At 43.3% G+C, this 13,421-nt stretch overlaps 1 protein-coding gene across 3 annotated transcripts in view; it reads right to left on the bottom strand.

The window, feature by feature from the left end:
• Positions 1 to 13,421, bottom strand: part of nyap2a (neuronal tyrosine-phosphorylated phosphoinositide-3-kinase adaptor 2a) — a 60,987-nt gene that overhangs the window by 13,040 nt on the left and 34,526 nt on the right. The gene's annotated exons all lie outside the window — the stretch shown is intronic.

The raw sequence follows: 13,421 nt of genomic DNA, 5'->3' as shown, positions 1-13,421 counted from the left end.
CAAGTTTGCTCCACTGCAACTTTAAAGTGCTGTTGGTGGAAACTTCCAGAAGCTGTGAGTCCAGATGTGAGGGCAAAGCAACATTTACAGTGGGATCCACAGGAAATGGGTCCAAAATCCACACGTGTCCTTCTCTGGGATCCAAAGGGATCATCAAATGTCTGTGTCAGTTGTGAAACGTGCTGACAGACAGAGTCACGGACCTTCACCTGAGGGGAGTTTTCCGAGATGTGAGTCAAAAGTGGAAACATGTCCATCGTCGTCTCCTGGGCCCTCTAATTCTACAAAGCAAGTTTCCTCTTGAAAGCTTCAACTTTCAAGAGGAAACTTCAACTTTCCTCAAACGCTTGAGGACCATTCCTGTCCCATCTCACCTCACCGTGGTAGAGAGCTGGACACGATCTGCTTCCAAGTCCTCACAAAGCTCGTCAAAACATCTGGAGTTCACAGCATTGTTTTTAATGAAGTTGATGTTTTCCACACTTACACCCATCACCTCATGGAACTCTGGTGAAATCTTTTTTGCTGCGACTTTCATGGTGGAGAAAACTGGGTCCATTTAGCTGCTGGTGCACGATCAAGAACATGATGTTGTGATGCCTGCAAGTCATTGAAGCTGCACCATCACTGCATGCCCCAACACTGTCCTGACAGTCCAGGTCGTTCTCAGTGAAGTAGTTGTCTTTTCTTTCAAAAGTCATTTTATTACACAAAGGTTTCAGAGCAACGTGTAATACAAAGTACTTCAGAATTTTCACATTCCGTTCCCTCCCCGACTATTAAACAAGTAACTGGCAGCGACTAAACAAAACATAAAGAAAAACACATAACCAAACATAAAACCAAATAACCAAACAAATAGGCAGGAAAAAGAAAAAAACGGGGAAGGGGGAGAATCCCTGGGTTACTCAGAAACAATAGTCGTGGGTTTTCAAAGAAATCCAGAAAGGGGACCACAGTTTATAAAATGTGTGTTTTGACCCACGAACTGTATATCTGATTTTTTCTAAAGCCGTGCAGGACATTATATCTTTTACAGATTGCACATGCGAGGGGGGAAAAGAGTCTTTCCACTTTAGTGAAATAGCTGTCTGACCAGCAGTAATGAAAGGTTTAGTGCTCTGAGTCTGGAGTTGGGCAGCTTCAGGTCTGCACCAAACATAGCACAGAGTGGCTCTGGTTTAATTTGAGGACTTCAGACATTGTTTGGAAAACAGAGGTCCAAAGGTTGGTCAACAAAGGACAGGACCAGTACATATGAAGTAATGTACCACCCCCACACCTTCTACTGATTGGATCCACCTCTGGGTATATACATACCAGCTTAGCGCTGGATCAATGCCCCCGATGAACTATCTTAAATTGAATGAGAGTGTGTTGAGCACACATCGATATATTGTGAACTTGGCCGAGGACAGAGTCCCACAGTTCATCTGTGATATGAAAGTTAAGGTCTTGTTCCCATTTACATTTGATGGCAGCTACTGAAGAACATTGTAAGTGGGAGATTTTAGACCCTTTCTGTGCCAGATGTGAAAAGCATTATCTGTCATTGAAGGAACAAATAGGTGGTTTGCTGCAATTGGGCTTTGAAGTGAGAAAGCCTGGTAGGGCTGGGCCATATTATACTGTTCACGGTAATATCGGTACAATGTTAGGCAATGATAAGAAAATGAAATATCGTGATAGAATATGGGTAAAACGCGCATGCCCAGTGCCTTTGTTTTCATACACACATGGCCGAAAAAGCATGGCGGCAATGGACAATGAGAAGGGAGAAAGCGGATTGTTGAGTGAAACGGATGAACCAGAATTGGTTTGTAAAAATGCTGCAACTTCAGTGATGTGGAACTGGTTTGGTGTTTGTCTGTCAGATACCCACCAAAGCACATATTTTTGTACAACATGCAAGCGGGCCGTCGTATTGCCATATTTGTCGGACTAAGGTGCTCGTAAATCTGGGAGTAATCTGGGTCCTAAACTCCGCCCCTTCAGGTCCCAAAGTCAAACAAACACTGCAGCATCACTGAGAGCTAAAAACTGTCTAAATTCTTTCATCTTTTCATCTATGAAGTTTAACATCCAGGCATCCATGAAAACAGAATTTATTACATTTAACGGAGTTAGAAGTTAGCGGAAGTTAGCTCGCTAGTTTCGCTAGTTACCTAAGCATAATATAGCATGTTCTGACTGAGAGATTTCAGAAAAAAATTCAAACGTACAGCTCTGCTATCACTTCCAACATAAATGAAGACAGAAAACTAAACAGCAGTGACGTTTGTAGGGTTACTGAAGTTGGGCTAGCTGGTATATAATGATGTGCTACGTGATCGCTAGCTACACAGCTATGTTAGCATAACATAAACAGTGAAGCTGGAGGATGAACGCTAACTCTTTTCCACTCGATAAAAGTTAACGTGAGGATTCCTGATGGTTAGAGACAAATGCAATCGCATGGCAGGATTCTGTAAACGGACCAAACTTCAGTCAGGAGAACAACTGAGATAATCCATCCACAATACGAGGTTAGTCATTAATATACTGCAACAACACAGGAATAGAGCAACTTTGATAGAATACAGCATTAATGAATCAATAGTACAGAAGTGGAAGAAGCAAGAAGAATGAGTTGAATAAGGTTTGATAAGGTTATCTGACTGCTTTGTTTCGCTTAATGTGTCTTATAATCCCGTGCACCTTATGGTCCGAAAAATACGTATTTGACTTTTTTGGCCAGAGGGGCCGATGGCGCGATATGGCAGCCTCACCTCTGTCAGTCTGCCCCAGGGCAGCTGTGGCTACAACTGTAGCTGCCTCCACCAGTGTATGAATGTGAGAGTGAATGAATAGTGGTATTGTAAAGCGCTTTGAGGGGTCCCGAAAAGCGCTATATAAATGCAATCCATTATTATTATTATTATTATTTTTATTTGGCACACTGCAGTTTAATGTTGCAAAGCACCTCTTTTTAACTTCAGTGGCTATTATACATGGTTATGCTCAGCAAGGAATTTGCATTTGCACATTTAAATTTTTATATAACTTTAATGCACATAAAAAACAGCTGCTTGTTTAAGTGAAAATAAATGGGTTTTTTGCGCTAGTAAAGTTGTGGAGTTGTATTTTGTCTCACATCAATTATATCATCAGTTATATTGTTATTGCAAATTTTCAAATATATATATATCGTGATAAATATTTTTGGCCATATTGCCCTGCTCTAAAGCCCGGAGGCCAAGACTCTTCCTAAACTGAGTCCAGATTCTAAGACTGCTGGACTACTCTATGATTGCTAGGCTAGGGTAAAGGCAGGGCCAGAGGGAGCGATGAGCCCAAAGTTGTGGGTAGAGAAATTTTCCTGCTCGAATAAGACTCCATGGTGACCCAAAGTGGTGATGATAGGTCAAGGTGGTACTCTCTCACATACAACATACACCAAAATAGTCAGAGTAGCGACAGTTAGTTACCCCTTACGCCGTGGGACTAGCGTAAAGCAGTTTAATCCAGGAGCCCATTCCAAACCTTTCTAAAGTAAAAAACAAATACTACCACTCCACCCTATCAAATGCTTTTTCTGCATCCATAGCAATAAAGCATTCAGCCACAACATGGTTGGGTGTATAGATAATATTAAAAAGTTGCTGTATGTTAAAGAAGGAATGTTGATTTTTAATAAGGCCAGTTTGGTCGGGAGAAATTGTAGCAATTTTTTCCAGCCTGTGTGCCAGTAGCTTAGACAGAATTTTAACATCTGTGTTTAACAGAGATATAGGCCTATAAGAAGCACAGTCAGTTGGGTCCTTGTCCTTGTAACACTGTTATACAGGCCTGGTAACATGATGAAGGAAGTGCCCCAAAGTCAAGCAATTCTGTGAAAACTTGGCAAAGGAAGGGAGCCAAATTGTCTGAGAATTCTTTTTTTTATTAAAGTGTGTAGAAAATCCATCAGAGCCTGGAGATTTCCTGGATTGCATGGACGCTATTGCCACCTGAATTTCCTGTTTTTTAATGGGGGCTTCCAGAGTTCTGGAGGAAGCGAAGGCATATCGATGGAGTCAAAGAAGTCATGCAAATCTTTTACATTTACTGTAGATTCTGACGTAAATAATTTAGAGTAAAATGAAGAGAAAATGTCATTAATCGCCTTCTGATCTGTAGTCATCACTCCATTGTCCGCCCTCACTCCTGTTATGATTTGTTTAGCTCTCATGCCGCACAGTCGATTAGCCAAAAGCTTACCAGTCTTTCCACCATGTTCGTAAAATTCACTCTTGTTCCTTCTTCTTTGGCTCTCAGCGAAGGCGGTCGCACTTTTCTCCTCTCCTCTCCCTTATCTTCCCTGCTTAGCTCCTCATGTCCTTGTCTTGTCTCGTGTTTTTTATTACTTTCCCTGGAACACTCTCTCACAGTCTGTGTCTAAAACCTAAAAGAGAATTATGGATTTGATCAACTGGTCTCTGAATGCTATTGACACCCTTTAACAAGAAGTCTGGGCTCGGGAGAGCCCGAGTGCCCTGGAGGGACTTTCCCTGCCGGATACACGATGGACGGGAGGCAGAGGATCGTGTGCCTGGCGGGACTGTCGATCGAGGACGCTGAAGATATCTACCTATTCGGAACCATGATAACAGGGTTCTTGCTGATCGGAGCTGGCTTGGCCCTGGCTTATTGGAGAATTAAGAGAGCAGAACCGGCTGTTCAAACCCCCACAAGGCTGCCCGCTGGGATTGGAATGACAGGTGCGACTTCTCAGAAAGGGCTCACTGAAGGCAGCACGGTTAAGAGCTTGGAGGCGACTTACGACTGCAGTGAATGCTTAGAATAACACCTTTGAGCGTATGTATGTTGGATTACATCAGGAAAGAATCAACTCAGAACAACATCTCTGCGCGGAAGCTGGATTACATTGTGGATCAGTTGGCTGCGGTCGTGAGGTCTCAGAATCTGCTATGTGAGCAAAAAGAGTGACAAGACCACAGAATCGACGGCTAATAACATCACGGAGAAACTCGCAGCTATTAACGGGAGATTGAGAGACCAGTGTCGGAGTGTTAAAAACAGCTTGAAATTCTCATGAGTTGTTTGCAAAAGAAAAATTACCATCATAATGCGGCTACCCCTTCGGCGCCAGCTGTGGGCTCAAGGCTGGAGCTGAACAAAAACTCCCTGATAACGTCTGTGTTGAGTCTGTTCCTTCCCATTCCATGCAAGGCCACCTGGGTTGGCTGGTAGACTGTTAGACTGATAGGGCGGAGGACACTGTCTCAGCTGAACTATGGACACGCACACACATACACTTACACTGATAAGCACGCACTCATCCCCCTCCCTTTCCAAACGCCTTCGATGCTTGTTTCCTGCGGGGGAACACGGCGGGTCTGTGTGCCGCGCTGGAATGGTAGCGCTGTGCAGGGCGGCTGCTGTGTTCGCTTCGGATTACTCCTCACCCCCCACCCAATCCTGTGGCTTGTCATGTCTTTCACAATGTTGTGCTGTGGACATTTATGTGCTTTTTGTGCAGAGGAGTTTTTTTGTTTCCTGTTCTCATGCTGTCCTACCATGGAAGCACAGCATTAGTAGAGGTCTCTTTTTTTCCCTCTTGTACTTTCCCACTGTAGTGTACATTTCAGTGTTTTTCTGTAACGCTACCGATCTCCGACTTGTATCCCCATGTAATGTCTGTGTTGTGTGTGTAAGGTCGGGGGTGAGGGGGGGGTCCCATTTCATTGCAGGGCAACCTGCATGTGGCGAATAAAGCTTTGATTGATTGATTGATAATCAGACATCCTTCCACTTGCTGAGTTGAAAGTAGGGTGAGTTTGGTTTGTAAGCTCAGGCGTTCTTTGTACAGCGCTGGTCATGGTGATTGACCGTACTGCCTGTTGATGCTCATAATCTGGTCTGAAATAAGCCTCTGCTCCCGTTGTGCACACTGTCTTTGAGATGCTGCCAATTAAATTATTTCTCCTCTCAGGAACGCCTTTAAAGCCTCCCATACCGTCCTGTTTGGCATACCAGGTGTTCCATTCTCACTAAGTAACCTTTTAATTTTACAAGAAATATTAAAGACAAATTGTTCATCTGTGAGCAACAATGGATCCAACCTGCAGAGCTTTCTCACAAACTCACAGCCCAAAAACAACAACAACAAAAAAACATGAAAACCAACCCCACCCGAGAAATAAAATACAATAACATGCCACAACGTGAAGGAAACTAAAACAATACCAACCACCAGTATTACCTCAGCAGGTTGCATTGAACAGCAACTGCCTAAGCCCCTGCTCGCTTCCCATACTAGCTAAGTACTCCCCCGTACCACTACCACGTATGCCTTGTACCTGCACCATTAAACATTAACCCCTAAACTTAAAGCAGGGCCCATATTTAAAGGTGATGAAGAAGAGAAACAAAACACAACAAGACCAAAGCAACCACACAACAAACAAGTTTTCCTTAAAATGAACAGCAAAGAACACAATACTATACTAACAGCACGGCTGTACAATATCAGTCAGATCGAGGCCTTTGTTTTACTAGCTTCAAAAGATGCTAACTCTCTGCGTGTTTATGATCGCCAAACGCTTTTAGATTTAACATTACCTTGTTAGAGACGTGAATCCTGCTGGAACTTCGGAAATCAGAAATTTCTCCCTCCACCGTTTCTGCCCGGCGTTTCTGTCCCAGCCTGCCTTTGCTTTGCTTCGGAGCTACCCCAATCAACCAGGCGCCGCCGGCGCCGGGGGAGACGAAGCGATCGACTGGTGAGACTGAAGGCTGCCTTCTTACGTCCCGGGAATGATCAATACTTTGAGGCGGCCAGATCTGACTACGTCAAATACTGGACCTCCCCGACCATGATCTACCCCTGTTTGGTTCCTGTCGCTGGGATTACTACAATAAACCCACGCCTGCGACCTCCGCAATATCGTCGGAGAGGAGTAAATTTCCAGAACCTGCGGACGCTTCAACGGGCTCCTATTTCCATTACTAAGCCTTCGACTTCACTAAGGAGTAGCCTTGCTAATGTCCACTCGTTAGCTAACAAAACCTTTATTCTAAAGGACTTTTTTACTCACCGCGATTTGGATCTGATGCTCCTAACGGAAACTTTGCTTAGACCAGGTGAGCTCAATTGTTTTACTGAACTTCTACCTCCTGATTGTGATTATTTAAATCTGCTGAGGATGGGCAAACGCGGGGGCGGAGTTGCGGCTGTCCTCAAGAAGAGACTAACATATAAACAACTTTCAACAGACTTCTACTCAAGCTTTGAAATTCTACTTTTTGAATTGGGGAACCCATGCCCAACACTTGTTGGAGTAATATACAGACCTCCAAAATATAACAAAGATTTTATTCGAGATTTTTCTACTTTTTTAGCAGGAATCACCCCGAGTTATGATCAAATTCTAATAGTAGGTGATTTTAATATCCATGTATGCTGCCCCCACAATCAGCTGGCTAAAGACTTTTTAAATTTGATTGACTCTTTTAGCCTCATCCAGCATGTATTGGATCCAACACATGTACAGGGCCACACGTTGGACCTCGTGTTGTCTTTTGGATTACCAATTTTTAATTTGGAAATAAGTGATGCAATCTTTTCCGACCACTGTCCATTAGTGTTTAATATACTTTTATCTCATTGCCATCTTAAACCTACATCCTCAACATGACGGTATCGTGTTTTTAAGCCAACTTCCACAGAACAGTTTTCCACCGCCTTTGACGGACTGTCGAATTCTTCTCTTGGTGATGGCATTGAGCAGATGGATTTGAATTTTAATAATAAATGTAAGACTATTCTTGATGAGATCGCTCCATTTAAATCAGTGCGATCAACAGCTTACTCAGACCTGTGGATAAACGACTCAACTCGATCAGCTAGGCGACAGTGCAGGAAGGCCGAACAAAAATGGACAAAAGACAAGTTACAAGTGTCTTTCCTGCTGCTGAGAGAGAGCCTATCTAGATATCAAATCATCGTAAAAGCCGAAAAATCTAAGTTTCTCGCAAGCATTATTGAGACCAACTCTAATAACCCCCGAACTCTTTTCTCAGTTATTGAATCGGTCTTGAATACCTCCCCCGCTTTCCATATAGATAGCTCCATTGAAACTTGCGATAGATTCTTGCAGTTTTTTATTAATAAGATAGAAAGGCTTCGATCTACATCTATCCCATCACTGTATAATGTCTCATTAACATATACCCCCTCAACTGCTTTTGACCAGTTTGAGGCTGTATGTCTTAACCAGGTAGAAGAGCTTTGCAATAGCATAAAGACATCATCCTGCCCCTCAGATGGAGTCCCAACCCATTTTCTAAAAAAGATTATTAAGGTAGTCGGTCCTGACATTTTAACTATTTTTAATAGCAGTCTCAGCTCTGGAGTAGTACCAACTGGATACAAGCACGCTGTAGTGCAGCCAGTACTTAAAAAACCGAATCTTGATTCTTCTGTTCTTGCTAATTTTAGACCTGTCTCCAAGCTACCGTTTCTGTCAAAAATGCTAGAAAGGATTGTATTTGAGCAGCTACAATCCTTTCTAAACAGTCATAATATTTTTGAGAAGTTCCAGTCGGGCTTCAAAACCCACCACAGCACAGAAACTGCCCTCTTAAAAATACTTAATGATATTTTATTAATCACTGACTCAGGAGACCCAGCCGTGCTCCTGCTCCTAGACTTAACTGCAGCCTTTGATCCTGTTGACCACAGCATTCTGATCTCCCGTTTGGAGCAATGTGGTATCAAAGGTATCCCCTTGGAATGGTTTAGGTCGTACCTCTCCAAGAGGACTTTTTCCGTGAGCCTTGATGATTTTATTTCTTCCCCAGCTCCTTTTACTTGTGGTGTCCCGCAGGGATCCGTATTAGGCCCAATTCTTTTTTCAATCTTTATGTTACCCCTAGGCCTAATCTTTAGGAAACATAACATCTGCTTTCACTCATATGCCGATGACACCCAGATTTATCTTCGGTTTAATAGAAACACCTCTACACCCATGGAATCGTTAGTCAAATGTCTCAACGAAGTTAAAACCTGGATGGCCTCAAACTTTCTTACCTTCAACGAGGAAAAAACAGGTAATTATTTTTGGACCAAGCTGTAATTTCAGTGCCCCAGATTTGGACTTATGCAACCTAACATGTGCTGTTAAAACGCATGTAAAAAACCTGGGGGTTCTCTTGGATAGCAAACTTACATTTGAGAAACAAATTCATTCAGTTGTCCAGCGGCCCTTTTTTAAATTAAGGCTCCTATCTTTTCTATCCTTTAGAAATTTGGAACGAGCCATTCATGCGTTTGTTTTATCTCAACTGGATTACTGCAATTCACTGTATGTGGGTGTCAGTCAGTCCAGCTTGGCCCGGCTCCAACTGGTACAGAATGCTGCAGCTCGCCTTTTGACTCGTGTGAAGAAACACCAACATATTACTCCGGTGCTTGCTTCCCTTCATTGGCTTCCAGTGCGTTTTAGAATTAAATTCAAAATCTTACTTTTGACTTATAAAGTGCTAAATGGCCAGGCACCGGACTATTTGTCTGACCTTGTGCAGCTGTATACGCCCTCTAGAGCCCTTCGATCAAGTGATCACCTACTCCTTACCTTACATAAGTCTAGGATGGTTCATAGAGGAGATCGGGCGTTTGCGGTTGTGGCACCGAAAATGTGGAATGATCTACCTCTCCACATTAGAAAGGCCCCAACTGTTACTCTTTTTGAATCGCATCTTAAAACATATTTTTTTACTCTGGCTTTCGAAACAGTAGGAGAGTTACCAATTCTTTTATCCTAATCTGTTTTTAATTTTTATCAGTTGTTGATTGATTGATTGATTGATTGAATGCTTTATTGGCCATATGCAGGTTGCCCCGCAGAGGAATAGGACCCCCCCCCCCCCCCGACTTACACACACAACAAAGACATCACATGGGAATACAGTCGGAGATCGGCAGCGTTGCAGAGAAAACACTGAAAAATTACACAACAATGGGAAAAAGTACAAGAGGAAAAAAAGAGACCTCTTCTCACGCTGGGCACCTATGGGAGGACAGCATGAGAACAGGAAACAAAAAAAACTCCTCTGCACAGAGAGCACATTAATGTCCACATCACAACATTAGAGCACGTGACTAGCCACAGGGGTGGATAGGGGGGTGGGGGGTAATCCGAAGGAACACAGCAGTCGTCCTATACAGCGCTACCATTTCAGCGCGGCACACAGACCCGCCGTCTTCCCCCGCAGGAAACAAGCATCGAAGGCGTTGGAAAGGGAGGGGGATGAGTGCGTGCTTATCAGTGTAAGTGTATGTGTGTGTGTGTCCAGAGTCCAGCTGAGACAGTGTCCTTCGCCCTATCAGGCTAAGTAAACAGTCTGCCAGCCAACCCAGGTGGCCTTGCATGGGATGGGAAGAATAGTCATCACACAGTCGTTATCAGGGAGTTGTTTTGGTGGGCTCCAGCCTTGGGCCTGAGCAGCTGGCGCCGTGGTGTCCATATGTTGAATATTGTTGATTTCTCCTTTATGCGAGCAGCGAATTTAGCACTCTGACACTGGTCTCTCGATCTCCCGTTGGAGAGCCGCGAGCCTCCCCATGATGGTATCAAACTTCTGTTCCGTGGTGTTGTCATTCTTTTGATTCTGAGACCCCACAGCTGCAGTGAGCCGTTCTGCGATGTGATCCAACTTTCGCTCAAGGGTGTCATTGTGAGCAGGCCCCTCTCTGATGTATCCCATCATACGCTCAATGGTGTTAGTTTGAGTCTTCACGGCAGCTGTAAGCGTCTCCAAGGTGTTAACCATGCTGCGTTCGTTGTGAGAGGTCGCGCCTCGTCCCGTCGCTTCAATTCCAGCGGTCAGCCTTGGGGGGGGTTTGAACAGCTGGTTCCGCTCTCTTATTTCTCCGATAGGTCAGGGCCAAGCCAGCTCCGATCAGCAAGAACCCTGTTATCATGGTTCCGAATAGGTAGATGTCTTCAGCGTCCTCAATAGACAGTCCCGCCAGGCACATGACCCTCCAGTTCTGCCACCCGTCCATCGTGTATCCGGCAGGGAAAGTCCCTCCAGGGCACTCAGGCTCTCCCGAGCCCAGACTTCTCGTTGAGAAGAGGGTGTCAATAGCATTCAGAGACCAGTTGATCAAATCCATAATTCTCTTTTAGGTTTTAGAGAACGACAGTGAGAGACTGTTCCAGGAAAGTAATGCACACGAGACAAGACAAGGACACAAGAGGCTAAGCAGGGAAGATAAGGGGAAGGAGGAGAGGAGAAAAAGTGCGACCGCCTTCACCGAGAGCCAAGAGACAAAAAAAAAAAAAAAAAAAAAAAATTGTTGTTAATGTCACTGTTTAATTGTTATGTTGTACAGCACTTTGGTCAACGCCCTGTTGTTATTAAATGTGCTTTATAAATGAATAAAATGAAAAATGAATGAAATGAGGGTGCTGCGCAAACCAGTCTGACCTATTATACTGGTGATTTAAGGTGAGTGCACTGACCGGCTACAATATCCACCTCAGGATGGAGAGCGTTGGTCTTCCTCAAAGGATTAAATAAAGCGGGTTGCCTCATCAACTGACTCCGGTCGCCGGTTATTTCCATCTGGAAGAGTAATCCGAAGTCTGGCGGGGAAGAATAGGGAAGGTTGGAGGCCTCTCCTATACAACTCAGCCATAACATCCTTATACTGGGCTCACTGATTTTCGAAGTCTGCGTCGTAGTCCATTTAGAACTGGAGCTTGTGTCCACAGTACTCAGTTCGCTGTGGACCCAGATCCACTGATTCAGATTGGAATGCAAGCATGCTGATCCACACAGGTATGCACACAGGTGTACACATGGGTATTCACAGACGCGGACTAAAGCTTTCTTGGCTGCTGCCTCAAAGCACACTGTGCGCTGTCTATCTTGCGTGCTGCACAATATCGTTTATTATTTAGTAACTATTGATATCTATGACTAGCTAGTTTATTGTGATGGTGCTTTGTTTTCTCTATTATTATGTTGCTCTTTGTTGTTTGCTGTCTCCTCTGTTTTTTTTTTTTGTTTTTTTTGTTTTTTTTTTCTCCATACAGGTGACCCAGGAGTTTTTTTTTGTTTGTTTTTTTTTCTTTTTTTTTTCTCTCTCTTCCCCCCCCTTCTCACCGTCTCTTCTCCCCTTTGGTTTTCTTTCTTTCTCTCCCCCTCTTTCTCTCATTCATTCCCCCTGTCCTATTTATTAAAAAAATAAATAAATAAAAAATAAAAAATAAAAATAAAAAAAAAATGACAAAGGATGAACTGAAGCTCTGCCATCACGAATGAATGTTCGGCCCTCTGCTTCTGCTCTCCAGGTCAGAAAGTTTAGTTTTGAAAAGTTTGTTCTCCCCCTCTCTCCCCCTTCATATTTAGTCCATCTTGTCCAGCTTACCATTAATTACATCAAGATGTAGGCTTAAAATCTGCAGCTATGGCTGTTCTGTGCTGTTCAAGCAAGGCGACAAGCGCCGGGTTCAGGGCAGCACTAGCATCCTCTGCTAGGCCAGCACTAGCGCCACTCTCAGCAGCAGTTTTCTTCTCAGTTTGTCTTCTTACCTTGGACATCTTTTCAGTGTCACACTTATTAAAGGCCCCCAAACATACGTGTCTAATAGCAAAGTGGGGATTAGGAAGTAAAATAAGAAGAGTTAAGCAGGTGCTAGTAGCTGACACACCTTACCCCACTGCCAGAAAAATGAAATCCCCCATAAGTAGTTGTCAATGCAGTGGAAACTCTCCTGAGTCATGGCTCGCGTTGGTAGCTCTCCACAAAACAGCATGTCTTCATGTAAACTGCTGTCCCAGCAATAATGTACAAAAACCAGAAGCAATGCACCATTCGTGACCAGTGTTGTTCAAATTACTAAAAAAAATGTAATTAGTCACTGATTACTTCTCCAAAAAACCAATCCTGTTACATTACTGATTACTTATTTTCAAATGTAATTAGTAACTTATTACTCAGTTACTTTTTAAAAACATGATACACAACCTGAATATGTAATGTAAAGCAACAGACCTTTCAGCCCAATTCTATTTTTTTCTCCATAATCCATCATATCAAACTGAATCAAATGAAAAAGTCTCTTCTTAAAACTTGTTTCATTAGTTTTAATCTTTTAACTTTATGCATCAAGCAAAATTAAATTATATGCAACAGTCTTTGACTTGAAGAAATTCTTTAACATTTAAACTTATTTTTTGCATATTCCAGCATATAAAATAAAATGTTTTGTGTTTACACTCTTTCAAATAGATGCAAGTAAAACACAGCAGAAAATAAATAAAATCAAAGATTCAGCAGCACTTAAATCTATTGTCACCTGTTTAGCAGGAGAGGGGCGGGTGGAGGTTTGCCCACAGCAGTCATGTCAGTGGGGGCATCCGGGGGT

Source organism: Simochromis diagramma, unplaced genomic scaffold (genome assembly GCF_900408965.1).
Source record: "Simochromis diagramma unplaced genomic scaffold, fSimDia1.1 OVJJ01000377.1, whole genome shotgun sequence".
Taxonomy (NCBI): domain Eukaryota; kingdom Metazoa; phylum Chordata; class Actinopteri; order Cichliformes; family Cichlidae; genus Simochromis; species Simochromis diagramma.
The sequence above is the reverse complement of the archived record's forward strand: the minus strand, read 5'-3'. Positions and strand labels throughout refer to the sequence as shown.